The sequence below is a fragment of the Equus przewalskii genome, chromosome 1, assembly GCF_037783145.1.
Source record: "Equus przewalskii isolate Varuska chromosome 1, EquPr2, whole genome shotgun sequence".
In the NCBI taxonomy this organism is placed as follows: Eukaryota; Metazoa; Chordata; class Mammalia; order Perissodactyla; family Equidae; genus Equus; species Equus przewalskii.
In genome coordinates this window covers 124,066,250-124,093,950 of record NC_091831.1, presented here as the reverse complement: position 1 = coordinate 124,093,950, position 27,701 = coordinate 124,066,250, and the positions used below count along the sequence as shown (strand labels likewise).

Genomic DNA, 27,701 nt, shown 5'->3' with positions numbered 1-27,701 from the left:
AATAAGTTTAGTTTTAATAAATTTGGCCCAATTATTTACATTTGTACAGTAGGAATAGCAATTGATTTTATAGGTTCTTTTAAATCTGCTTTGCTGGAACTTTTTACAAGGAATTTCAGATTGGACTTAAAGGCCTCTCAAGGCCAGGAAAGCTAGACCAAGAACTTGTCATCAGATTCTGCCTGCAATACCTACAGATTTGGGTGACTTCCTCTCTTTGAGAGGTTTCCCAAAGTATCCTGGGGTTCCTTGCGTCTGCCAGAGGGAGTGACATTCTTTACTCAACCTTACAAGGGCACTGGGAACCCATAAGCAAGGTACCAGGCCAATATTTCCAAGTAGCTTTATTCCAGAAAGTCAACCTTCATTCCTCAAAAGCTGCCTTGTTGTATCCAATCTGTATGTTTTTTTCAAATATGACCTTCAAGTCAAAGCCTTGATATTATAAACAGTGTTTCCAATTGTGTCCTGTTACAAGAAGAACAGATTTTTATTGAACCTATGCAAATAACCATATAGCCATGAGAATAAGAATACTTACTCATCAGGAATTTTTAAATTCTGGAGGGATAAAATTGGGAGAAAAAGATAAATGTTTCAATTTTGTTTATAAATGCATAATTTCATCAAATTGCTATGTCATAGCATAAGAGAAAAGAAAAAAAGATTTTCTTAAATCTGAGAAAACAAAACACAAAACATTAAAAACATCAGCACTATTTTAAATGTTATAAAAATTATAATCATTCCTATCAGTTTATTCAGTCCTGTGTAATTGGTTCTTGATCTTAACCTTCTGTCAGCAGTTTCATGAAGTCATCGGTTTCTCTGTTAGAGTTTTGTGATTTCTTACCCAGTTTAGTTTTACGATCTGAATGTTTATCAGAAACCTGTATTTTAGAGTAAACACCAGAGTCCTTTTCATGAATTTCTCTGAAGATGAAACATATTTACAAAAACATCAGAGTAAAACAACTGTCTGAAAATAACAAACATTTAAAAATGGCAATTGACAAAGACACTTGACCATTCTTGTGACACAAAGCATTCCAAGACAACAACCAGAATTATGGCTGACAGTCAGAGCAGAGCAGAATTTTATTAACATTATACAGTGTTTAAAACATTTTTGTCAATAACATTTACCCATATAATATCATAGGTCCCCATGACGCAATGTTTAATTATCCCTTTAACCACAGTGAGAGTTAAAGAATTTTAGGTGAATGCAGCAAATTAAATAGCTGTAAGAAAAACCTTAGCATCTGTGATTAAGGACCTGATAAAAACAATATAGTATTTTTATTTTGATAAAACATAAAATCTTTGTCCTTCTGGTAGACTACTCAAAGAAAACAACATTTCATAATGTTTTTTTTAATTAAGAGCAGACTAAAAGTATAAGAAAATTATCTTTTTAAGAAGGAGAAGACCAGGTTTTAATTTTGTACCAGTTTACTTTTGACATTAAAACTTATTTACTTAATTGGATTTACTTTAATGTTAGCCAACTTGACCAGGCACAAAACTTCTCAGGATTTTACCTTTATAAACCTTTTGTCACTTACTTTTTACATTCAGAATTTGTCCCAGGTTTCCTTTTTTCCCTTCTAGTACTTTAGGACAAATTTATCTTTTTTTTAAACCCAACAAGCAAAAATACTTTTATTTTTTATACCTTCTTACTTAAAACATATTTTACTCTCCTTGAATACGAAGACTTTTTTCCTTATTAATTTTTAGTAATTTTAATTACATATATTAATTAGAATCTTTAACCCTTAGAAACCTTAATTTCTAAATAAAAACCAAGTAAGCAATTATAAACCTTTTTTTATATTGGCATTCTGTGGCTTGACAAATTTACAAATACTTTCTATAATTTTTAGAAACATGTTACTTTATAGTAATAAAACACAAGGTGTGTTTATTAATAGACCCAAACACTTTAGTTTTTCTGTAATAATAAGTCAAAAGCAGATAAACTTGGACATGTTAAGCAATAATGTTTCAGCGTTCTGTCCTATCCAAAGATGACCCAGATACTCAATAGATTTTTGTTATTTAACTTAATGTAGTAAAACGCTAAGGTTTTAAATCACCAAAAAGATCTTGGAAGCTGTTTTTTAAGTATATAGATCGTAAAGCACAATTACTGTACTCAAAAATTTTACCCATTTTTATTTATTTAAATTATTTGTTTTTGGTAATCATGTTTGGATTACTCTCAAAGACTTTGTGTGACATCAAAGCAGTTAGCCATCATTTTAAGTTGTTTTAAGTACATATATCATAACAAATAATTATTGTTAAAAAATTTCTCCAAAAACATTTATCCTTTTACATTTATTTAATTTACCTGTTCTCAATGATTATATTTAGATCATCTATAAAAACCTCATGAGACATTAAACAAAATCAGCTGTTATTCTAAGTTATTGTTCTTGCCGACAAATTTTGTAAGAAAGAGAACATGAGCTCATTAGACCAGTAAAGCCGGGCTGTGTGTCTGCATTATATCCAGTGCTGATAACTTTGAGGACATGTCTATTTTAAATCAAACCAGCAAACTTAAACAGGCTTTTGTTTACCAAAGACCATTTTATGTCATGTTAAATAACTTTGCCTTCTAGAAGTCTTTAATTAAAGACTGCATTCCATTATGAGAAATTTGAATCCTCTCTTTTAAGGGTGACCCCTAAGGTGGACTCATCTGAAACAGAGATTCCCCAGAACGGCTGTTACAATTCCAAATTTTCTCAAAAGTTTACTTATTTTTACTTATTTCATTTTAGACCAGGAATTTTGGGGGAGTTGTAGGGGCAAATCTCAGCGAGAGAAGAGCGAGAAGCAGCATATTTGGCTTAGGCCACTGGCATGTTTAATTATCTAATTATTTTCTCTTAAAGAGGCAGTAAAGTATTTTTTATTTCATTTAGAAGCCTCAAAAGATTAAAACAGGCTTCCCATTGTTGTAGCTGGCTTTTTCCAATTGCATACGTCAGTTTGGGTGAACTGAAATTGCCCCATTCTGGCCATTTTAAAGTGAGATCTCCTTAGCATGTTTAATTAACCTAGCCTGAAGGCTGGATTTATATGCTCTTAGAGTATAAGGCGGGGGAAACGTTCCCCAGTGAGACATAATGTTTATCCCCATGACATAATTTACAACACAGTTGGGCAAAAGAGAGGTGATTATTTTACATAAAGCCCATTTAAATATACCAATTTTTACAAAACTTTATCTTAATTTTTTTAACCCATACTTTTAACTATAACTTGCATTAGAATTTCATTAACAAGTTTCAGTATTACAATATTATGTAGAGAAAGCATTCCCAATTAGACATAACATTTATTCCCAAAAAAACATTCAGGCAAGGTTAACACAACCTCTTCATATAATATTAGCTTAAGCACTTTAATCTTTATTGTCTTATAAGCTGAGCAGCCTAACTGTTGCCCCAAACAATTGCTGGTCAGGTTTCTTTCTCACTGTGATTTTAGCCTCCTGACTTTTAAAATTTTTTTAAACTAGCGTGAATAGAACAGGTTTGTCTGATGTCCTTTAATATTAGGAGGCCAACAGGGGGTTCCCTTTTGCCCATCCAACCTTAGGCAGTGCTTTAATAAAACCTTTGTTTTAGCTTTATGTCTGTTCTATTTATCCCATTTTCCTTTTTAATAACCAGCTGAAGATTTTCATCCTGTTTGGATGAGTCCTGTGACTTTTCCCTTTCTGATTTCTCTTTGTTAACTTCATGTTTTCATTAGCATCTGTAAAACCACAAGAAAAAGCTGAGACCCCAAGTTTGATTACGTTTTTAAGACTAGTCACTGCATTTTCCTTTTAATTTGATCTTTGCCTAGGTACCAATAAAACAGCTGTTTATGATGAGAGCTCTCTAAAAATTTTCCAACTTAAGGATCCATTGTTTGGCCATTTTCTCTCCAGGTTTAAAGAATATTATGGCCATGCAGTGTTATAAAAGAAAATCATCACTTTTAGACATTGACTTATGATTATAATTTGACCATCTACTCAGAATTAGGCCCCATGGGCTCTGCTTGGGGACGGGCAGCATGTTTCCCATTCCAATACACAGCGACAGACAGACATACAGATTCAGACACAGAAAAGCCAGATACCAGTGAACCAGTTCCCAGATTGAGGGTAGAAAGTCCTACAAATATTCCCACTCCAAATGCACACCCAGATGGCCCTTCTGTGGATGGAAAGGACCCAAGATAGCCCCTCCATGGATGGAAGGGACCCCAGAGGAGGGCAAGGAAGTTCAGGGGCATCCCCGAGGCGTCTTACCCTATTTTAGAGTTCGTCGACTCACCAGAACAGAGAACAAACAAACAAACACAGATCTAGAGCCTGTTTCCTTGCCATAAGAAGATGTGCCTTGGGTCAGTGGTGTGGAGTCAGACAGAAGTACTAGGGACAGTCCCTAGGGCAAATCACCTAGGCAGCTGCTGGACTGCTTCTCAGGAAATCCCAGTTGGCCTGGGGCCGTGGAGCCACAGGCAAGAGCCTCCTGGCTGGCTCGCCAGGTTGTTGCCGCCTACAAACATAGATTCTTTACCTGCCACACCAGAGGGGCCAAATAACACCTGGAACACCAGGCTTAAGGCAAGGAAAGGGTTTTTGTTTCTGGTGACATCAGCCGTGAGACGAGAGTGAGCCCTCAAGTTTGTCTCTTTTCATTTTGTCTCCCTGAAAGAGGGGAGGTGAGGGGTTTTAAAGGTTTGTGAGGATTGTGGCTGCTTGTAGAGAGGCAGCGGGGAGTCAGTGGCCTTGCAGGTCAGAGCTTTCCCACCAGCCTGTATTTGGCCTTGGGAAACTACTTGCAGGGAAAAGGTGGAGATGATAAGGAACCCAGGTGGGCGAATTGGCTGTTTGTCTCCATGGTGGATAGCGATTCTGGAGCCAGGCAGCCAGGGAGTAAGCAGGGAAAGAGTGCTTTGATTTTAACCCTGTATATGCTGGGTTTAATGTAGGGGAACTGATATCAGGGCAGGCATCATAGTGACAGTGGCTTGGCCGATGACCCAAGTAATCCCCATGGAGTGGTGGGACAAGTGCGAGTACGGAGCCTTGAAGAGCAGGACCAGGAGGTACAGAGGCAGAGACAGTGAGAGGAAACCTGCTTAGATGAGTATCACAGGGGAGGGAAACAGACAGAGCAGGTGCAGGAGGAAGTCACGGTGGTCTTGGCTTCGATTGTGTCCCCACAAGTTATGTTGAAGTTCTAACCCTGAGTGCCTGTGACTTACAGGAAACAGGGCTTTTGCGGATGTAATTAAGATGTAAATTAAGAAGAGGTCATCCTGGAGGAGGATGGGCCCTTAATTCAAAAGGATAGGTGTCTTTATAGGAGAGAAGACACTCAGAGACACACAGGGAGGAGGCCATGTGAGGACAGAGGTAGAAATTAGAGAGATGCAGCTGCAAGCCAAGGGACACGGAGGATTGACAGCCGCCACCAGAAGCTAGGAAGAGGCAAGGAAGGACTCTCACCTACAGGTTTCAGAGGGAACACCTGCCTACACCTTGATTTTGGATTTCTAGGTTCCAGAACTGTGAGACAATAAATTTCTGTGTTTTTAAGACACCCAGTTTGTGGTGCTTTGTTATAGCAGCCACAGAAAACTAACACAGTGGTCGAGGAGGGGATTTTTAAACAGATGAGCTATTAGAGGAGGTTTCTATGCTGCTGGAATGATCCAGAGAATGAGATGCTGAGGATGCAAGAGAGCTGGGGAAATGGCCAGAGTGGAGTCACTGGGAGGAGAGAGGGGATGGCATCCAGTGCCCTCATGGGCAGAGGGGTTGGGTTTTTTTGTTTTGTTCTGTTTTTTTGGTGAGGAAGATTGTCCCTGAGCTAACATCTGTGCCAATCTCTCTCCACTTTGTATATGAGATGCCACCACAGCACAGCTTGATGAGTGATGTAGGTCTGAGAAGGGGATCCAAACCCATGAACACTGGGTGGCTGAAGCTGAGCGTGTGAACTTAACCACTTGGCCATGGGGCTGGCCCCCAAGCGATTGGTTTTTGAGATGAGTAAGTCCACTTCCATTGCAATAGGAGAGAAGGCTAGAGTGTGCGTACAGATGGAGATAAATTCATAGGCCTAGTGGTGAGAAGATAGGAGAGTTCCTGTCTGAGAACTTTTATTCTCTCAAAGAAATATAAGATGAGAAGTATGGAAAGTGAATTTATAAAGAAATGTGATAAGATTTCATCTGGATAAGAAAAATTTTGGAAAAATATATCTCAGAATCTCAACAGTGGGTATCATTAAAATGAGATTTAGGGAGACTTTTCTCTTTTCTTTTTTCTAATATATAACTCCTAATTTTCTTTCAGTGAGACTAGATTAACTATCCAATAAAAATAATTTTTCAATTTGAAAAAATGTATGTCCTAGTGCTGAGCGTAAAGCATCAGCCAGCTGTTAATGGGTATGTATGCAGCCTGGAGATGGGAGATGGGTGAAAGGGAGAGGCTGTGGGGCTTTTTGGGTGAGAGGGAATGGTTGGAATCCAGGAGAAGCCCCAGGCATGGAAGCTTCAAACAATAGCCATCATGCTTTGGATGAACACCCTGGAGCAGAAGCATCACCAGGCAAGGATGTATGTGCCCGGGGACTTGAAGAGCCGGGAGAGATCGGGAGGTGGGACCCTCTGCCCTCCTTGAACAATGCATCTCTTGTTCCTGCAGGCTCTGCACAGGCACACATCTGCCAAGGACCGCCTCTCTATAGGAGATGTTGGAGAATAGTATGCTTTTTGAGTTTTTGTGCAGACAGATCCTACTGCCAGTGAAAGCACCATAAAGTCACAGAATTTCAGGGCCAGAAGCGAACTCAGAGGTCTCGAGATTCTCAGAGTGTAGTAGTTGAACCACATCCCTCGGAACTGGCAAAACCTAGGACTCCGTGTTATTATAAAGCCCCCAGGGGATTCTGATGGCCAGCAGAGGAACAACTACTCTGATCTTACTCTGGTATATGGTTGAAGAACAGTTGTGGTCTGAGACAGTAACCTGACTGGCACGGAGGCAGGGCTACCGTCCTCCTCAAGTCGGGGTCTTCCCACAGCCACCTCTGGCTCCTTTTCTCACGCTGGTCCTCCTCAGTGTCTCCCCTGCTCCTTTTTGCTCCTCTAAGTCACACTTCTCCTTCAGGACCCAGCTCAAGTCACGCCCTCATCACCGACATTCCAGAACTGAGCTTCTGCAGCCTGGCCTGTCTGCCAGACAGAATCTATCCGGGGACGACAGCTTTGGGTGTTTCAATCTTTTCTACACCAGGAAGTTTGCCCAACCCGTGAGGACGAGCGTTGTTTTTCTTTTCTTCTCTCACCCCGTTGCCCAGCTGAGTGTTAGGCACATGTAAAGCGGTGGGAGGCCAGGTGGACAGAGTATGGACTGGCCATCAGGAGGCCACTCCCACTGTGTGACAACAAGTCACTCCAACTCTGTGCCTCAGTTTCCTCATCAGTAGAATGTGATGTGAGTGAATGAGGTCAGTGGTTTGCCAACTTAAAAAGATTTTTTTTAGCCATGGAACCCTATTGTGCAATTGGAATGTACAAACCAAAGGAAAGAGAGGGGCTGTGGCTGAAGCTCCAGCGAGACACTCAGCCTCCCCTCCTCCTCTCTGGCTGCGTGATTGGAAACCCAGTGAAAGGACTCGCCAGTGACCTCTTACACTGCTAATGCTCCACAGGCCAAGTGCTTCATAAATACTCAGCCAAATGGTTCGATTTCTGCCAGGCCTTTCCTGCCGCCACGTTGAAATGTTCTGTTCCATGGCCCTCTGCCTGGCAATATCTGGACATTCCATTCCATGCCGTTCCTTGCACACAGGGCTTTCCAGCTGGGCAGTGGGGAGGGAGGCCTCAGCGTCTGGGCACGGCTGCTGAGTTCTCATCGTATTTAACATGAGACTCAGGGCTCTCTGGGGAGGAAAACCTGCTTTGAGATCCCCCTTATAAGCTATCCGATGAGCGGCTGCTTTTCTCTAAGCTCCTTGGATGAATACTGTCAGGGGAGATTTCCTAGCTGAAATCCTTTTCTCCCTCCAAAGCTGTGGCCCAGACACTCCCCCGCCCTCCCAGCAACTGTGACCACCTTTCCTTCCCAGTCAAGTATTTCACTCACTAGCACGGGCCCTCGGGAAATCTCCTCCCCCTTGAGCCTTGGCACCGCCATCTCTAAAATGGGGATATCAACACCTCCCTTGCGAGGCTGTTATTCAGCCAGTGCACATCAACAGAAGTATTCCAGTTGCTAGAACATTTGAATGCATCCATAGTGGTTGGTGAAAAGCCATTCCCTTAAGCCCCTGGATTTCCCTCGCCTCCAAACACTCTAGCCAGGCCCCCTTCTGAGACCCCCAGATGTCCACAGAATCAGCAGCCTGAGGATCATGGCAGACCCAGCAGGAGCCGGCAGACCCGGTCCCAGAGATGTGGGCAGGGTCAGTTCTGCCAGCTTGGTGTCCAGGCCTTACTGGCTGTTATATACTTTAGTATTTATCATCCTTGGCTGATGATGCAAGATCGTATACGTGCTGCAACCAGCACACTGGTTCCTGGGGCACCAGAGAAATGGTAATTTTTGTAATCCTCATACTCACAGCACTGGGGCTCCCAAGTTTGTTGTCCTCAGTCCAAGCCCAGCCAAAATTTATCCTCTTTCATGCTCTCACACCACCTCTTGTTTCCTCTCTCAAGAGCCGAGACATTGAGGTTGCTGCCTTGTCTGCACGTGGCTTTTTAAGTATTCTTATGTTTCCATGTGGTTTTATGTCTATCTCCTTTGTGGGGTGATTTCAGATCAGATAAGGTAAAAAGAGGAGAACCCATGCTGTAAAGAGCAAAGCGGATCAGAAGGGGCTGTTCTTAGCCAGTTAGTCTACACCGGTGCGTGCACAGGGCTGGAGCCCACCTCACAGTGTATGTGCAGCAGTCAAAGCTGGTTGGCTTCACAAAAACCCACCCGAGGACGCAGAGAACCCACCTGACTTGCTGAGCGCTGTGGCCCAGCACACATTTTGAAAGTATCACGTGCTTCTTGGCGCCTGGAGCTAGTTGAGTCGGGGCCCCTCCAAAAAGGTATGTTTATTGTGTGTCTCCACCTGTTCGACCATGAACTCCACTGGGCAGGATCTCCGTCTTGCTTATTCACTGATGTATCTCAAGTGGCTAGAAGATTGCCTGCAGATGCTCAATAAATATTTTGTTTGTGGGGGGGGGGCAAGGAAGATTGTTGCTGAGCTAAAATCTGTGCCAATCTTCCTCTATTTTATGTGGAATGCCACCTCAGCATGGCTTGATGAGTGATGCTAGGTCTGCGGCCAGGATCTAAACCTGTGAATCCCAGGCTGCCGAAACGAAGCGCAAGAACTTCACCACCACGCCACCAGTCCGGCCCTCATCAATCAATATTTTTTGATTGACTGAAAGAAAGTAGGCTCGCTGCTTTTTCTACTGGCAGGAAGGGGGAAAGGCACAGCGTAGAACACACTCTTTCCCTGTAGGAGTATAAACTGGAAGCTGCAAATACTGTATCTACTCACATCCCAGTAGTCAAAATTAGTCACCTGGTCACGTCTGACTGCAAAGGAGGCTGGGAAATGTAGTCTTTATCCTGGGGGCTCTCCGACTAAGCTACAGTCAGCAAATCTAGTAGTAAAGGAAAAAGAAGAGCATGGTTTTTGCAAGACAAACTAGCAGTCTCTACTCAAAATGATGGCTAAGAAAGATTGTGCATTTCTAACAAGCCCCTGGGTGATTCCAATGCAGGGGGAACAGGAGCCCTGAAAACAAAAACACACGTCAGTTTCATAATGTACATAATGATAAAATTCAGAGAAAGAATATCCTATTCAGTAGACCTCTCACTTTACAGGTGAGAAAACTGAGACCTACAAAGGTAAAGTGACTTGCCCAAAGATGCCTGACAAGAGACAAACCCTAGTGTGCTTAATTCCAAATCAAGACTTCCTCTCATCTCAGCGCATCACTTCTCTGAAAGACGGAGCCCGGGACTGGGGAATACTGAAGCCCAGAGCTCTGAGTGGGAGGACTTGTAGTGTCAGCATTCTCTAGGAGCTTGTTAGAAACACGTATTCTCAGGCCCCACTCCAGACCAGGGTGGGGCACAGCAATCTGTTTAACGGTCCTCTGGGGGATTCTGATGCATGCTAAAGTTTGCTTTAGGCAAAGGAATGAGTCTCTCCTGGGGCAATTTTCAGAACTCAGGGCAATTTCAGGGCTGCTTTTCCTCGGATTCCTCAAACAGCCTGTGCTGCCCTGAGAGATCACTTTGTGGCCCCGCAAATGGAGGGCCACTGAGAGGAACAGAGCCAAGGCCTCAGGTAGGTGTCTTCTATTGGGCAGGGTGGTTCCTAAAGACCTAGGGAGGCCTGTGGCTCAGGCCCAGAGCACTGGGGTGGTAAAGGTGGGCATTCTGGCCAGGGACCAGCCAGAACCTGGTTTCGTCTCCTCGGCAACCCAGATCCACGCCCTCCCTGACCCCAGGGGTGGCCTGGGCTGTCCAAAGAGGTCGGCTGCTTATTCTCCCAGGCTCCACAAACCAGCTCCTTTTCTCTCCAGGCTTTGTCAGGATTTTCTCAGTCTCTTTTCTTCTTCGGTTTCTTTTCCCCTTTGCCTTTAAAAAAATGTATCTGGGGCTGGCCCAGGGGCATAGGGGTTAAGTTTGTGCGTTCTGCTTCGGTGCCTCGTGGTTTGTGGGTTTGGGTCATGGGCACAGACCTACACTGCTCATCAAGCCACGCTGTGGCGGCATCCCACATACAAAATAGAGAAAGATTGGCACAGATGTTAGCTCAGGGCCAATCTTCCTCACCAAAGGAAAAAAAGAAAGAAAGAAAATATATCCAAAGGAGAGAAACCTCCACTCCGTCCTTTTCCACAACTGTTAGCTTAGGAGGAAGGTGGCTTAAGTTTAGGGGCTCCTTGGAGATTCCAATCACTGGTATTTCCTCTACTCCTCCAACCACAGAAAGCCCTTGATTGACTCTAATCCCAAATAACTCTGCTCTAAGCTCCAGGAAACTCGTGCTGTTCATACCCCCTTAGCCTTGGCTCTGTCACACTCGTTGTGCAACCTCGGACCAGTCACCGAATCCCACTGATCCTGTTTCCCCAGCTGTTACACAGGGGAGTTGAACAGTAAGCTGACTTTGTGTTTCTCAGCATTGACTATGGAAACTCCAGACATTTGAACAGCAGGCAACAAAGGGGCACCACTGACCTGCCACCTGGTGACAGCATACCTAGATCATGGATCAATTACCTAGGGAAGATGCGATAACTCATCAAACTCATGTGAGCTTCCTCACAAATATGAGTGAAAAAAACTCCGATTTAAAGACAAAGAGCATTGTCAGGAAGGTGTGGTCAGCACTGAATTTTTCCCCATCCTAATGACTTTAGGAAACCAGGTGAAAAAGGAGTCCCTTACAAGAATGGGCAGACAAGCTCAAGTGCCATATGCTTAGTTTGCTGTGACCCACTCATCCATTCATTTATTTTATACCTCTTCTTCCAAAAATTATTTGAAGCAGATATGACAAAGCTAAAGGCTATTACTTTGTTACTGTAGGACATACAATACCTTTTACTGTGCTGAGAGAGAGGAGAGCGGAGGAGGGAAAAAAGAGGAGGAAAGAGAACTAGAATAACGACAAGTAGCTAAGAGAAGAAAAGGAAAATGCTGTCCCCATCCCCAAAGGTCCATTTACTAAGCAAGCACCCCTGCCTGTTTTCTTCGGCCCTCTTCTGAAAAGGCCTCCACTGAGCGGTATCGATCGGGAAACTGGGCCACAGTCCCCCTGCCAGGCAGAATCCAGCAAGGCCCCCCCAGTACCCATGGGAGCTGGTTTTCCAGCCCTGATGGAGCAGGATCCCAGCAGGTTCTGTGCAGGAGCCAGGTGGGCCCAAGTGTGCCCCAAAGAGAGAGAAAACTAAAGTGAGATCAAAGAAACTAGGGCGGAGGGCTTAGATGCTGGACGCTGCAGGCCTGGGACCAAGCTCCCCTGCCCTGTGCGCTGGCCCCGGGGCCTTGTGCCCAGCTCACTGGAAGGGCTGTCAGTCACCCAGCCAATCCATTGACCGACAGGTCTGTCTTTATTGAACCATTCTCAAGGTATCCTGGGGAACGCAACCAAACCAGGTGCTTGAGCACTGACTTGAGACCTTTGCTGGGGAGAAAATGTTCTTTCACTCTAAAAAGTGAGCCAGTCTTGAAAACTGACCCGCGACTTTCAACATTAAAGGAAGGAAAGAGGAACCGGCTGTGGCTGTCTGCATTGACTGACTTTAGTAGGAGAGCTGACTGACTCAGTGGTGGGAAGCTAAATTTAAGGGTCCTGAAATAAAAAGTTTGGAAAGCTAACTCTTCCTCTTCAAGAAAAAGAGAAGGAACCCAGCAGTGCAAGGCCATGCCTGAGAGCGGGCTCCAAGACAGGCAGAGCTGTGTGATTTCAAACTCCGGAGCACGGAAACCCACTCTCAGCAGACGTCCACAGGAGCCACTCAGAGGGGAAAAGAGCGTGGAGGCTGTGGTTAAGCGAAGGCAAAGCTGGAAATGTAAAGCACGTGAGGGCACAGTGTGGCCCGGTCTGACTGGATCCAAGCCTGCCCTGCATTTTGGGCCTGCGACAAGTAAGAATGGAGCCTATGAGCGCAGAACGCTAATAGCTCAGGTTTGTATGGTGCTTCATATGTCTATATAGTGTATTAACTGGTGAGTTCTCACAGTAATCTTGTAAGGCAGGCATCATTATTCTCCCCATTTTACAGATAGAGAAACTGAGATACAGAGAGATTAAGTAACTAGCCCAATGTCACCTACAGGTAAATGGTAGAGCTGAAATGTGAGCCCAGCATCCTTGCTCCCAGACCCTGAATTCTCAGCTGCTGTGTGATCCTGTCTCCGTCAGTATAATCGAGAAAGGGAGCCAGTGCATAAGGAAGATGATGCATTCAGTTGGGACTTGTTGCTTCGAGTTAGAAGCATCCACCAGGCAGTCGGTGATGCCTCCTGGGGCTCCTGAGAGTGAGGGTGCAGAGGGTGGGGCGTGTGAGAAGCCTCTCTGGGCTGTCTGCCTACACTCCCCCTGATCTTGGGGCAGCACGGGGGCGGGGCATTGGAAAGTCACTCTTCTGTTTTGTTTGTTTGTTTCTGAGCTGGTCTGCAGGACAAGGTTAGGTACATATATATAGGAAAAGAAGATAGAGGATATAGCTGGAGGACAGACAGAGATGGAGGGTGAGTATCTACATAGTCAGCAGCATATCATGCCTTCTCTTTCAGCTAATACAAAGCAGAAGTCTTTATGATGGGCCGATCAATGACCAGTCAGTGCACTCTTTTCATCCACAAAAAAATCAATTAGTCAGTCTGAACCAACAAAGAGGAGCAACGGGACGGCCAAGTGATGAAACCCAGTTGTGAGAAAGCTTATTCTGTGTAGTTATCCATTTAACCTTCAAACAACCCCATGGTATAGGTACTACCATTATATCCATTTTTATAGATTGACACGTTTCCCATGACAAAAACCTTTTAGGTAAGACATCATTTGTTGGTGGAAAGAGGCCTGGGCTGAGACTCAGGACTTGGCTTGTAGCTCCCGCTTTGCTGCTTACAAGTGTGCAATGTTGGGTCTCGGTCTTCTCGCCTGTAAAATGGGAGCAAGCGTTGAAATACAGCATTGTTTAAGCTCCTTTTTGCTAGGGCTTTATGATTCCGGAGCTGCCCTCAGGGCCTCGGCTTTCCAGTGGCTTCCTGGGCCCAGGCTGGCTGCTCAGCTCCTGCCCCCAGCTTCCTCTCTCCTAGCAGGCACACTCTTGTGGCTTCCACCCGAGCTGTGCCCTCCCACCCTTCCCCGGGGCCTTCAGGGAGCGTCTGTCATTGCTTTATGCTTCTTGGAGTGAAGCTGGGGAGGGGGATGGCACCCTGTGGTTCCTGACCAAAAGGCAGGCTCTTCCCTGACCTGGCTGAGGAGGAGGAGGGAGTGTGGCAGGTGGCGAGCAGAGCTGGCCCTTGCCCCCAGGCCCTGGGTGGCTGTCATCTGCCACCCTCAACTCACTCTGGACGTGGTCTTTCTTGGCTGGCAACACCACCCTGCAGCCCCGCCAGCTGGCCAAATGGCCTTTACAGATGAAGGGCACTGAGACTTGGTCTCATACTTCTCATCACTTTTGATTTTTGAGTTGGCATTTTCATTTTGTTTCATGAGGAAATGCAGGTTCTCTTTTGCTTCCGATGGTCTCTGGCACTGGGTCAGGATCCAGAGAGGCTCACTGGCCCTCTGCCCTGCTCCCAGGTGTCCGAAGGCCTGTGCCGCAGAGTGGAGTCCACTTCAGGGACTCACCACGGGGACTTGCCACAATAATGTGGGTATTGAGAGAGCCACGGGCCTGGACTCTGGACCTGGCTCTGTCTTTGCTTGCCCCTCTCAGAGATCAGAATGTGAAATGTGGGTGGGATGGAGCACGTGACCTCTGGAGCTCTTTCCGTTTCTCAAACCCATTCCTCTACATCAGGGTTGGCACACCTCAGCCCACAGGCCAAACCCAGCCAGCTGCCTGTTTGTGTAAATAAAGTTTTATTGGAACGCAGCCATGGCTGCTTTCATGCAACAGAGTTGACTAGTTACAACAGAGACCATTTGTGGCCCACAAAGCCTAAAATATTTACTATCTGGCCCTCTACAGAAAGAAGTCTGCGAGCTTTACTCTACATAGCAATTGACACATAGGGGTTAGTAGGTTGGAAATGCCCACTGTTCTCGTTTTAGCCAAGGCTGTATAATAACACAGATCTCTGTGGCCAGAGTGTTTCCAGGCTCAGAACTGCTTAGATTTTATTATAGGAATACATTATATGTAGTGTATTACATATCACCCCCGGTGGGGTCTGAGACAGCATGCCATAATCAGACACATTAATTTTTTCTGTGGTGAAATATGTAACTATTCCCACTGTGTGGGATAAATAAGATCATCAATAGGTTCCCCTCGATTCAGACCCGTTCTCCTACCAGATAGGTCAGGTCACGTTGGATGTGGCTGCCAAACGAGTTACAAAAATCACTTTTGTTTCTCAGGGCATTAGGGATGTCAGAATTGCCACTAAGGGATTATATCATAATTCTGCCATTTTATTGGGTCCTTGGGGGGTGGGGTGGTCAAGACCACAGTCCTGGGCAGGGATGTGATCATCCTATTTGACAGACTAGGAAACAGACTTAGAGAAGGCACGTGGTCAAGGCTGCCCAGCATGTGAGGGACTGAGCCCAGACCCAAGCCCAGATTTGTCTCCGGATGCTAATCCGAGCCGCTTTTGAGACCCAGATTTAACCCCCCAGCCTCCTGCTGCCTTTCATGAGGCTTTGTCTGAAAATGCAGGTCTACATTTACTTCTGACTTTCAAATTTTTTCTTTTCTTTTTTTTGCCTCACAATTCAGCACTGAATTCTATGCTACATGGTGTGGTTGTATATGGGGTGGTCTCCTCATCTCTGAGAGGGCAGAGTCTGTGAATTCCATCTTTTCTTGTCTTCTCCACAGTGATCAGCACCAGGCTGAGTGCTCAGTACATCTGCGATGATCCATTGTTGATGGAAGAAAGTCGACCTACCTCTAACCCCACTTCCTGCCCACAGAGGGGCGTGGAACAAGGGAAGGTGGAATTGCCAGGTGTGTGTCATGGAGTGGGGTGGACAGGGGGCCATACTGTACTTGCCTCTCATGAAACCTTAACACTCCTTAATTGGAATGGCTAGATTTGGAGGTACATAAATATGGAATTGAAGCATATGTATGTCATATTTTGTTAAACTGGGAAATTCCACAGGAAAACTGTAGGCATAAAATCCAGCTACTGCATACAGACACCACAATGGTCAAAGGCAGCTGGGAGGCAAAAGTGACTGGCCTACTGTGGTTGGTGTCAGCAAGGAGGACAAAGACAGTCTGCAGTTAGATAAAGCGTTTGGGTGAATCTCCTGGCCGAGTGCTCCTGTGGGGCTTAGATAACGCTGATGAATATGTGCGTTTTGAAATGATCGGGAGTCAGTCTGATAATCTATCACATATGAAGATGCCTTTGGGGGCAACTAACCCGTTCTCTACTGTTGTGAAGTCCAACCCTTTATGAGGAGGAGGACCTGGCAACATCCCCACAGTCTTTATCACTATCAGCCATCATCATTGCCAGGGTGAGTTACTGACATGCCTGCCTACGTATGGTGATGGATAAAGCTCTGTCTAGAACATGACCCAAGTCCTCCTTGCTGCCCTCAATGGCTTTGTGGTCCATTCCATTTCAGCTGCGCGCTAGGAGACTACACAGGGCGGTGGACCAAGCACAGCTTCCACAGTCCGGCAAACATGGGTAGGGATCCTGACTCTGCCCCTTAGAAACTTTCTGGCTTTCAGGAAATTACTTACCTTCTCTAAGTTTTAGATTTTCATCTGTAAGAGGAGTTGTCAGTAATATCTCTTTCTCAGAGTTGTTGTGAGATATAATGAGATATCCACTATTAAATATTTGTATTAGCAAATCTTAAGTCCCTCTCCTTCCTGTCCCCTCATAATTCTCCTAAGGCAAACAGTAACCAAGACCAGGGAGGGTATAGAGGTGGCGCGCGTGGGGCCCCTGCCCTTCCAATGCCTGTGGCAGGCGTCAATAATTAATCACTGCGTTGTGCTCTGTCCTGCTAAGCTCAAATCAGGCCCCAGAATCTTCAACCCAGTTCCAGGCTGCACAACCAGTTAGGACCTAGACCACATTCTGTACAACTCGTTTGGTTTATCCTTTGATGGCAGGGAAGTCTTGGTTTGGTGGACTGGTGGGAGACTCACTAGGGGTCTATTTACAGCAGGAATCAAGGAACCTCCTGGAACAGAATTTATCCTAAAGGAAGACAGAAGGGAGTCACGGAACTTAGATTTAAGGATAACGACCCAGAGTGTGGGGAGTGGGGATGTGGATCCTGCTGCTCAGAATGACCTCTGCCAGCCCCACTCGACTGATGTCTGAGCGCTTTTCTGAAGGGAGGGCTACAAAAAAGTAATTATAAAAAAGCAGCTTCATGATGATGGTCATAGATGCTAATGGTCTAAGATAGCTGCCGCTTTGGGGCCAGCAACTGCTGCCACAGTGGGAAGAGAGAGAGCGTCCCCTGCCTGGAGACCAATACCAGGTGGAGCATGGGCAGGTGTGGGGCATGGGCGGGTGTGGGGCATGAGTGGCTTCAGCACAAGTACCAGAGAGTACCAGCAGCAGCAAAAGGGCCCTTGGTGGTGCCCCCAATGCACCTGACTTTGGCAGGCACCTTCTGTGGCTGCTGCGTATACCATTGGTGGTGACAAAGACCTCAGCTCAGCAAGGCAGAGCAGATGAGCAGGCTGGTGTCAGGTGCCCTTAGGCCCCCATTAACATAGTGTGTCACCTGTTGGGAACCCTCAGAATTGCATAGGAATTTGAAGTGCCACAGAATGGATAGGAGGCAGCCAGAAAAATATTTCAAAAATGATGTTCCCAGATTCACCTCCAGTCAAGCCCCTGGTGGCCTAGGAAGCTACAGAGCTGGTGTATGACCTTGAACCATCATGCATCTTTTATTTTTTATTTTTGAAAAGTATTCTTTTCATGAGCCTCTGGTATAGTTACTAGAAGCAGTAGCTGGATTTTATGCCTCATGGTGTCTTAGGTGGTCTCTAGAACAAGCTAGAGTGATAGTAGGTCCTTGACAAAGTCTGGTCAAAGGAATGAATAAAGGGATAATGGAATGAATTAATATAGATGGATGGATGGATGGATGGATGGATGGCTGGGTGGATGGAGTGCCATTCCTGGGAGCCAGTGTTGATGGTCCTGCATCACTGATCTTTATTTGTATTTTGGTTTTTCTCCCACCTCTCTCTTTTCCTTCCTCCAACGTGTTTCTTGCTTCCTTAGTTTTCATCGCCTCCATCTCCGTCTCCATTGTGAGCTTCCTTTCTCATAGTTTCACCCTCCTGAGATCAGAATGAAAGGCTAGGTCAATTTTCCATTACTTAATTAATTAATTAATTGAGTCAATAACTGTTTATTGAGCTCCAGCTGTTCCTTTGTCCCTTTGTTGGAGGCACTTGACAAAATGTTTATTGAGCACCAGTGGTGTGTCTGAAGTGGTGCCAGGAGCTCACCAAAGGGGAAACAGAAAGATCTAAACAAGATCCTTCCTCTCTGGGGTCCAAGAATCTAAAAGACAAAACCAACAGAAACCGGAAACCGCTGAGCTCTGCCGACCCATCACTCCCACCCTAATCAGCTGCCCCACATTCAGGCTGTGGGAGGAGATCCACCGGCCACGTTGCTTTGCCTCCTGTCTGCTTGTTAATTGGTCTAATATCACTGCCTACAGTGGCCACATAATTAATATGGCATTTACAGAGCCAGCCAGCCCCTCTCCTCTTTATCTCCCTTCACCCTGCTCCTCTCATTTTTCCAGTGGCCTCGTCTTGTCTCTCCTGCTCCTTTGTTGATTTGAATCCTCAGATCTCAGAATTAGAAGAAATCTCAGAGCACATCTGGTTTCACCTTGTGCCTCCCAAAGCTGGTCCCTGGGCACTGGCGCACACCTCCAGCAACAGCCTGCTCTCTCTGCCTAATGGGTCTCCTGTCCCAGCTGCACTGTGGCAGATTCATATGTTGAGCTCAAGTTGACCCACTTTGTCCAGACTGCAGAAGTTAGAGCGCAGGATAATCTTGATTCATCTTTTGAGCTGCAGCCTGTCAGATATTGGAATTATAGCTATTATGTTCCTTTTCAGGATTTTCTTCTTGAGAGTAAATATTTCCAATTTCTCAAACTTTTCCAAATTCAAATATGATCTCTCACAATTCTGAAGTGCTTTCTCTGGACAGATTCTAGTTTTCCTATAGACCCCTCAAAATGTGCCCTATCCCCCAAATTGACTACTAAAAAGGGGTCTGCCCAGCAACTGAGGTCAGCCAGGCTATTGCCTTGTCTTAAATGACCATTGTAGGCCTACTTGTGAACCCTCAGTTGGCATCAACTACTGTTTGCGTATTATTGGCTCTTATTGAACTTAGAGTCAACTAAAACTACCAAGTCTTCTTGACTTGGATAAAATGAGATAGAATTGTATGTCAAGGTTAAAATAAACCGTAAGAATTCTCTAATAGTCCAACCACTAATTTTCCGGAAAAGGAAACTGAGGCCCAGAGAGGTCAAGTGACTCACAGCTTACATAGAGATGGGGCAGAGTAGGGACTCCTAACTCCTGATTTGGTACTCTTTCTACTACATCAGGCTGCCTTCTGATTGACTGCCATTTCAGAGAGGAAATGGAAAGCATTTTCTGCTTTCAGGTCAGTTTTTCTGATTCAATATTTTGTGCTATTGAATTTTTGAACCCAATGCATGACCTTGGGTTTAGTTCTTTGGGATTTCATCTTATTCATTTCATTCCATCTGTCCGGATAATTTCCAGCCTGGATTTGGTGATGCATCGCTGTGGCAGGTCCTCCCAGCATTGTGTCGGAACCTCCTCTAGCTCTGGATGCGTTTCGTTCTGTGCCCTCTGCCAGCTGGTTCCACTGGAAGCTTGGCAGAGAAGACACACTGCCTGAAGCCAGACTCCCCATGAGCTTCCTCCTCCCCTCGCCCATCTGCTCGGCTGTGGCGTTCCACAGTGAGTCTCTTTCCTCCCACTTGCCTTTCATCCTGCTTATTGGGAGCTCCACGAATCTATTTCAGATTCTACTTCCAGTATGGAATTCAGGGGGAAATATGACAAGCAATCTTTGTTTTATTTTGTGAACGAGGCTTTCCTGAGAGTTTATATGTTGTAATGAGGAAAACCCCTGTACCAGGCAACACGCAGACGCTGGTTCCTATCACTTTATGGACTTTCATTATTTCTCTCTCCTCAGTTTTCTCATCTATATAATGGGAGGATACGGAAACTGACAGCTAGTGAGCATCTGCTCTGTGCTAGCAGCTATTCCAGGGACTTTGTTGATGACTCCCATTTCATTTAACTATTGCCACAAGGCTGCACAACAACCAATATCCCCATTTCAAAGAAGAGAAAAATGAGCTCAAAGAAGTTAATTTGCCAAGGTACATCCAGTTAGTAAGTGGCAGAATTTCTTCACCCCCCTGTTCCCTCTTGTTGAGTAATTGTGAAAATCAAATAATTTAGTCATGAATGTAAAGCTTCTTTGAAAAGTAAAAAGCACCATGTAAATATAAGGGAGTATTGCTAAAATACTGAGGTTCCTCTCTTGCGCTCTCTCCTCCTTTTCTGTCACCTCCTTAAAGTATAAGCAGCTGCCTTTGGTCCAGACCCATCAAAGAAATGTCATGAAACCATTTTTCAAAATGTCAAATGCCTATGTACTTTAGCCCAAAGTAATTAAGCCCTTTTATTTTCTCCATATCACAGTGCAGAACCCTGGGAGCTTCCAGAATGTGCCCTTTCTCCTCCATCCTGAACTAATGGAAATCAAGGCTGAAGGCTGAGCTTGCAGGAGAGTCCACAAGAGCCCTTGAGTGCCACAGAGGCCTGGTCTGACTTTGGCCAGTCTCCAGCAGTGACCACAGAGTGCTAAATAATAACAAGATTGAATTGTTTATCCAGGCCAATGACTCATGATGGCATGGTCTACTTCTGGCAGAGTGCCAGGGTCCCAGTGTCTAAGGTGATGGGACGCCAGAGGCAGGCCTGTAATCCTGGTCTCTAGATCATCACCTCCAGCCTACCAAACCCCCAGATCACCGCACCTCATACACAGCAGGCAGAACAAGAACACAATGCCTGGAGGCAGCTAACATTTCAGTGACATTATTGGGTGTTTACGCTGAGCTAGATACTTGTGCATACATTTTCCCATTTCATCTCCACAGCAACACTGCTTTTCTCTATTTTTCCTGATAAAGAAATGGAGGCTCCTGCTCCAGGCTACACAGTTGGCAAGGGGTAGAGCCAGAATGAGAGCCCAGTCTGACATTTCTAGAATGCCATGTGGGCTTTCTCTTAGAATTCCTCTTACCTGACAATTAGTTTTAAAAGCACAGTCTAAGAAGTTCAGGTGGTGCCAAGCACAGTCTTGGGAGCAATAGATTCTTAGCATGGTTTTTAAAGGCCTCCATGATCTGGTCCCATTGTAGCTTCTTATTGCAGACACAGTGCTTTCTATCATCAGAATCACCTGGAAGCTTCAAAATACAGATTCTTAGATCCCATCTCTGGTTTACCATAATCATAACCCTTGGTGCTGGGACCCAGGAATCTGTTTTTAGGCCTCCAATGATCAGTTGGTTTGGAAATCATAATCTTACACAGACCTTCTCTGTAGTCTCTTTCCAAATTACCGTCTATACCGCCATTTCTGTGACTTGGCTCGGTACCATGGACTTCATTGAGATTAGCTTTTCTGTCCCTCCACCCATCATTCTTTTAACCAGGCTCACACTCTACCTGTAAGGATCTTGACCACCACAGCTTCCAGGAATGGCTCCCTCACCTGTGTTCCATGAACACCTTTGGTCCTCAACTGGCGCATATATTAGTTAGAATGTGAGTTTAGAAGCTGTAACAGAAACCCAAAATAATAGTTTTGCCTCATTTAACACCTAGAAATATATTTCTGCCTTCTCTAACAGTGCAAGAGTAATCAGTCCAGTGGTGGCTCCACAGCACCCAGAACCCAGGCTCCTCATATCTTGTTGCTCATGCCTAGGATGGTGACTTTATTCATGTGGTCCAAGACGGCTCATCACTGTGTTCACATTGCAGCCAGTGGGAAAAGGGGAAATGAGGTCAGGGAGAGCAATGACCCAGGAGTTGCGCAGAACAATTTTGATCACATTCCACTCTCCAGAACTTGATCACATGGCCACACTTAGCTGCAACAAAGGTTAAGAGATTTAACTTTATTCTGCATGACTACGTATTCAGTTAAAATTGGGAGTTCTATTAACTGTGTGTGTGAAAGAAGAGAATAGATATTGAGGAAGAACCTAGCAGGTTTGTAATGTGTTTGCACCTGTGTTCCCATCCGGACTGTAAGCTCCGTGAGCACTGGGCCCCTGGCTTATACCCGTTTGTGATCCTTCTAGGAGTTTAACGTATGGAAGGCACTAGATGAGTGCCTCGGTTAGCAAGGTAGACTGGAGTGACCAAGCTCTGGAATTTAAGGCAAAGTTTTACTCTAGTCTTTGTTCTCCATAATTTAGGGAAAGTTTCTTAATCTCTCTGGGCTTCAGTTTCATAGAATCATAAAATGTAGTTGGGAAGGCATGTTAGATATTATCTAGTCCAACCATCTCATTTTTTAGATGAGGAAGCTGAAAACAGAAAGGGTAGTGACTCGTCTAGGACACAGAGCTTCATGAGTAGAATAGTCAGAGCCCAGGTCTTCTAGCAGCCAACCCAGGCACAGCACTCAGGCAGCGCCCCATATCTGGAAAATGGGTGTAAGGGACAAGGTGACTTCTAAGCTCCCTTCAGCTCGGAAACTCTGACGCACATACACAGTCACATTTCTACTCCGATCAAATAAATACAAACTAGCCCTGAATCACTGAAGCTTGCTATGTGCTTTAGCAGCCTAGACAGTCATTCAAGTGGCAGAAAAGTTGAGAGCTCTGGCTTCCAAGGTCGCCTAAATAGCAAAAACAGTTGGGGAAAGCAAGGGAGAGAGACTCGGATGACCCTACTCCCTGGTCATAAGCAGCAATGTTCCCTGCGAGCTTCTTCCAAGAGGACACTGCTCCAGGTGCCATGGAGCAGCTGCCCACAGGGAATTTGGAATCCAGGTCACACACAGTTAAACAGCAGTGGAAGAGGGTGTTAACATCAAACAGAGGAAATGTCACAAGGCAAACTGGCTATAATAATAATAATAACAGCTTCCATTTATTGCTCAACTGCGGCATGTGCCCCACTCTGTGACAGGTATTTATTTTATAGGCTTGATCTCATTAAATTCCCACGACAAGCTTCTGGGATTACTGAAGGTCATACAGCTGGTAAGTGGTGATTAATTGTCGGAGGAGTGGTGTGAAGACAATAAATTACGGAGCAGTTCAGGAGAGAAGCCTGAGGACAGTGTGGTCCGGGCAGCCTCTGTGGGGGAGGAGAGATTTAAACTGGACCCTGAAGATGGGTGGGGCTTGTGGGAGGGGAGAAAAGGGGCCAAGTGAGTACAGGTGGCAAAGACATCACATGTACAAGGAACACCGAGTAAACACATTCCCAGGTAAGGTTTGGGAGTAAACACAGAGGCAGACATTGTGGAATCGGGGGGCCAGGGAGTGGCAGAGGAGAGTGACACATCCCACAATCATTCTTGGAGAAGGGATAAAAAGTCAGGCTGAAGGCCCATCGCCCACACATGGCCCACTACAGGAGAAAAAGAGAAAATAAAGTGCCTGCAAAACTGTCAAGGCAATTTGTGTCAAGTGCCTTATAAAAAAGTATGTATCTTTTCATCCAGCAATCTCACTTCTGGGATTTAATCCAAAAAAATTTCAGAGACAGTGTGAAAGCTGCAAACAGCTAGATGTCTAATAATAGGGGAATTGTTCAATGTATTATGCTACATATATATGACTAAATGTTATGTAGCTTCTAGAAAACATACTTTTGAAGAATATGGAATGATATCACATAATGTGAAGAAGCAGAATGCAAAGCTGTAGTACAAAAGTTCTCAATTTTAAATTATATGCCATCATGTAACATAAAATCGGTGTGTGTGTGTGTGTGTGTGTGCGCCCGTTTGTGTACATACTCAGAAAAAAGACTGGAAGGAAAGACACCCAGCATACTTACTGTGATTATCATTGCAGAATGGGAATACGGGTGATTTAGTTTTTTCTTTAGACTTTTCTATACCTACCAAATTTTATTCAGTGAACACACACTTTTAGAGTAATAAAAATGCTCGTCTTTAAAATTTGTAAAATTTAAAATCCCTGTACTCTACCACGAAACACTATGATAAACACCTTGCTTTGTCTTTGAAGAGAATTCATTATCCCTTCTTCGAGTATGCAGACACTAACGTTCCAACCAAATAAATATTCAGTAATTCCTGCATCCATAGATTTTTTTGAAAGTTCATTTACACCTGATATTGCCGGGTTCCCACGTAAAGCTCCCAGCTCCATGGATTGGAAATGTTAAAGTCTCCTATTAATGTTCTCTGTAGCCATTTAGATAAATCGCCTTCCCCGTGAGCCATAAATCCTACATGAACGACACCCTTATTTCAGGGGACAGGCACCAAAGCCTTTTTCATACCCAGTGATTGATGAATCCGTGGCTTTCAGAATGTCAGGGGTCCTTCATCAATACGCACAGGGCCTTCCCAGGTGTAGGAACGTACCTCGTGAGATGGAAAGATGTTGCTGTACTCGGGTCAGTAATTTTCACTTTTATCCTTCCTGCTTGGCTTGGTTTGGGGATTTATTTATTTATTTTTCCTTCCATTGAAATAGTTGGGATATTAGCTGAGTAAGAGAGGCAGTGCATTAAATATAAGTTGATTGGAATCCCAGCCTGCCTTTGCCCTCACTGATACAGGGGCAACATGAAGGTTAATAACGGTGAGAGGCCCCCACACACTCAAGCACAGTGCAGCACCCCATCACCAAGTGACAATTAGGAACTCTCCATGAATGCCAATGACGGGTGATCAGACAGAGCTTTACCCAAACCAGGCGGCCCCTGCATTAGCTCAGCTCTCCATTCATCACTGAGCTGACAGCCTGCAGAGCTCTATGAGAAGCTGCTGCTCAGTCTTTCTGTTTTACCCAACGAAATGATCTGTGCAGCTGGGGCCGAGTGGGAGAGGACAGGGGAGGGAACGAGGGAAATGAAACAGGCTTGTCTTTGGCATGCTTGGGCAACAGCTCCAAGCGTCTGTTTGAGACTTGAAAAGAAATATCGTACAATGATCTTGTTTGTCACTGCTTGCAACTTTCTGGGTCCCAGACAAGGTTGGTCCTACCTTAAATAGTTCTTTTTTTGGAGGCAGGATGAAAAATTAGAGCAAGCACATAGCTAACTGTGTGATTTTGGACAAGCCGCTCTGGGCCTGTGTTGTTTCGTCCCTAGGATGAATGGGTTGCGTAAGAACGCTGTGGTTTTCAAACTGAGTCCCTCAAGTCTTATAGTTCCATAGCGGCACTCGGAACTGGCAAGGGCAGGGAGTGGGGAGGGCAGTGAATGCTGGGCAGAGCCGCCTCACGTAAGCTCAATGAATTTTATTTGTAGACGTTTTAGAAATGCGCAGAGCATGGTCTGACATACTAATCTTGTTTGATCTTCACAACTTTGTGAGATAGTCACGACAGATATTATCATCTCTTCCAGGTCCTATTGCTGCAACACAAACTGCCCCAAAACTTGTGCCATAAGACAACCAATTCATTATGTCCCTGTATTCTTTGGGTCAGGAGTTCGGACAGGCACAGCACGAAATGCTTTCTGTGCTCCATGACGTCTGGGACCTCCGCTGGGGAGACTGGAGCACCCACAAGATCCTCACTTTGGGCTGAGATTTCAATGGCCATAGGAAGGGTGTCCACTAAAGCTGGAGGTGACTCAATAGCCAAGGGCTAGACTCATCTGGATGTGTCTTCACTCACACGTCTGTCTGTTGACTGGGACACTGACACATGGTCTTTCCCTGGGATGTTGTCACATGGGCTTCCTCAGGCAATGGCAGCTGAGTTCAAAGACCTGGTGTTCCAAGAGCTAGGCAGAAGTGCACGGCTCTTCTGTAACCTAGACTCAGAAGTCAATAGTGTTGTTTCTGCTGTACTCTATTGGTTGAAGCAGTCTCAAAGTGTCACCATGATCAAGAGAGAGGACAAGATGGGACAGGGGAGATAAAATTTAACCTGGACTTGGAGAGAGAGGTAAGAGATGTCCAGGCAGAGACCATAGAGTAGAAAAAAATCCCAAGCATGGGGAATACACATGGGAGGCACAGAGACTCGAAAAGACATGATATGTCTTGAGAAAGGTAGACATCTGTGCAGTGTTGGAGGACAGGTGTGAAAGGTGGGCAGACAAGCAGGGGAAGAGGCTGGAGCAGTAAGGTGAGATCACATTGTAATGGGGTATCAGTGGCATCCCAGCTACCTCTCTTTCTGTGAGCTTTACCTTCTTCATAGTCCCACTCTACCCCTACTGCTGAGACCCTAATCTCTACCTCTCCCCAATTAAAATCTGCTCTGGAAAGTGTCCGATAGATAATCTCATTTACACTATAGTGTTGAAAATTATCTATAGCCTCTAAGCGAGTGGATTTTTTCTTGGAGAGGTTTTTTTTTATTATTATTGGAAATTTGATTTCAGCTTATAAAACAAAAGGCTGTATCTCTTTTGTTGGAAGAATGTTGTGGACACCCTTCCTAAGGCCATTGAAATCTCAGCCCAAAGTGAGGATCTTGTGGGGAATCATCTACCACTCTTCACCAGAGATAGAATCCTGGGCTCAACTAACCATTTTTCCAACTCAATGTGCCTGTACCATCCCTGGTCATTTTGAGCTCCCTTGGCCTCTGGATGAGAGCTTAATTATCCCATGAGCTGCTGACCACGTCTCCCAATAAAATACCATATGCCCCATAATGATCAACCTGCAGAACTCTCATCCTTCATATACAGCAAGCCAAATTCCTGGCATGGGGCAGAATGCAAATGTTAACAATCTTATACCTCATTGCCTATAAAAACTCTTTTATGAGTGTCTAAGTAACAGGTGATTGTCCAGTGCCTGCAGCTAGAGTGGTAACTCCACCTCCTAGCTGAATGAGATGAGCGCTGCCTCTCCATGTGAGAACACGTGGGTTATAGTGATGTTCCGGGGAAGCCAGACCTCACCAATGCATTGACACGGTTTATTCACATCCTCAAGGGAGGAATGAGGCTGTTTCCTTGGGGTGACTGCTTTCCTTTCTTAGTTGATGGTGTCAGGTACTGCCTGACCTCCTGGCTCATCAGTGCCCCTTCTCATCTCCCACTTGTTGCCATCCTTGAAGCCTACCTGACCTGGTATTAGAAGGAAAGTGACTGATAACTAAGCTCCATTCTTGCTGCTTTTTCTTGGATTACTCTTTTAACCTCTTATTTCCACCATCTCTCACCTCCTGACCCCATAGATAGTCTCCTGACTCCTGTCTCACTTACTGAGCTCTGGTTCCCTGATCTCCCACTGTGTTGTTGGTTTTTCTCCATGCTTTGCTGTCCTCTGACTGTGGTTGCCAAGGCAACTTTGTTCCCGCCTATAAGTACAACTCTACCAGATCTCTCCCTGAGTATTATTACCCTGGAAGATTGACACTGAGCCACCCATGCTGTGGCTACCGCTTCTGTTCCTCTGACACGTCTCTGGACCAGGGAAGAGCTTCTTGCCGTGTTCTCCTTTGTCCAGGCCTCTGCCTTGTGCGCAGTCTTGGTCACCAGGTCTGTGTCTTATCCTTTTGCTCGAACTCCTGCCCTGCCTGATTCATTTCTAAATGCTCCATCTCGTTTCTTCGGAATGAAGGTTCTATCTTGCCCTCACTGTGCAAACTATGCCCTCTGGGGCTGGAGTCCAGTGGGATCCCTGGTCC

At 45.2% G+C, this 27,701-nt stretch overlaps 1 long non-coding RNA gene across 1 annotated transcript; it reads left to right on the top strand.

Moving 5' to 3' along the window:
- The first annotated feature begins 10,162 nt into the window (after positions 1-10,162).
- On the top strand, positions 10,163-20,707 carry LOC139078008 (uncharacterized). Its single transcript, XR_011530779.1, has 5 exons — positions 10,163-10,397; positions 15,622-15,750; positions 19,377-19,435; positions 19,558-19,758; positions 20,515-20,707. It is a non-coding gene; the product is annotated as an uncharacterized lncRNA (long non-coding RNA).
- The last annotated feature ends 6,994 nt before the right edge of the window (positions 20,708-27,701 follow it).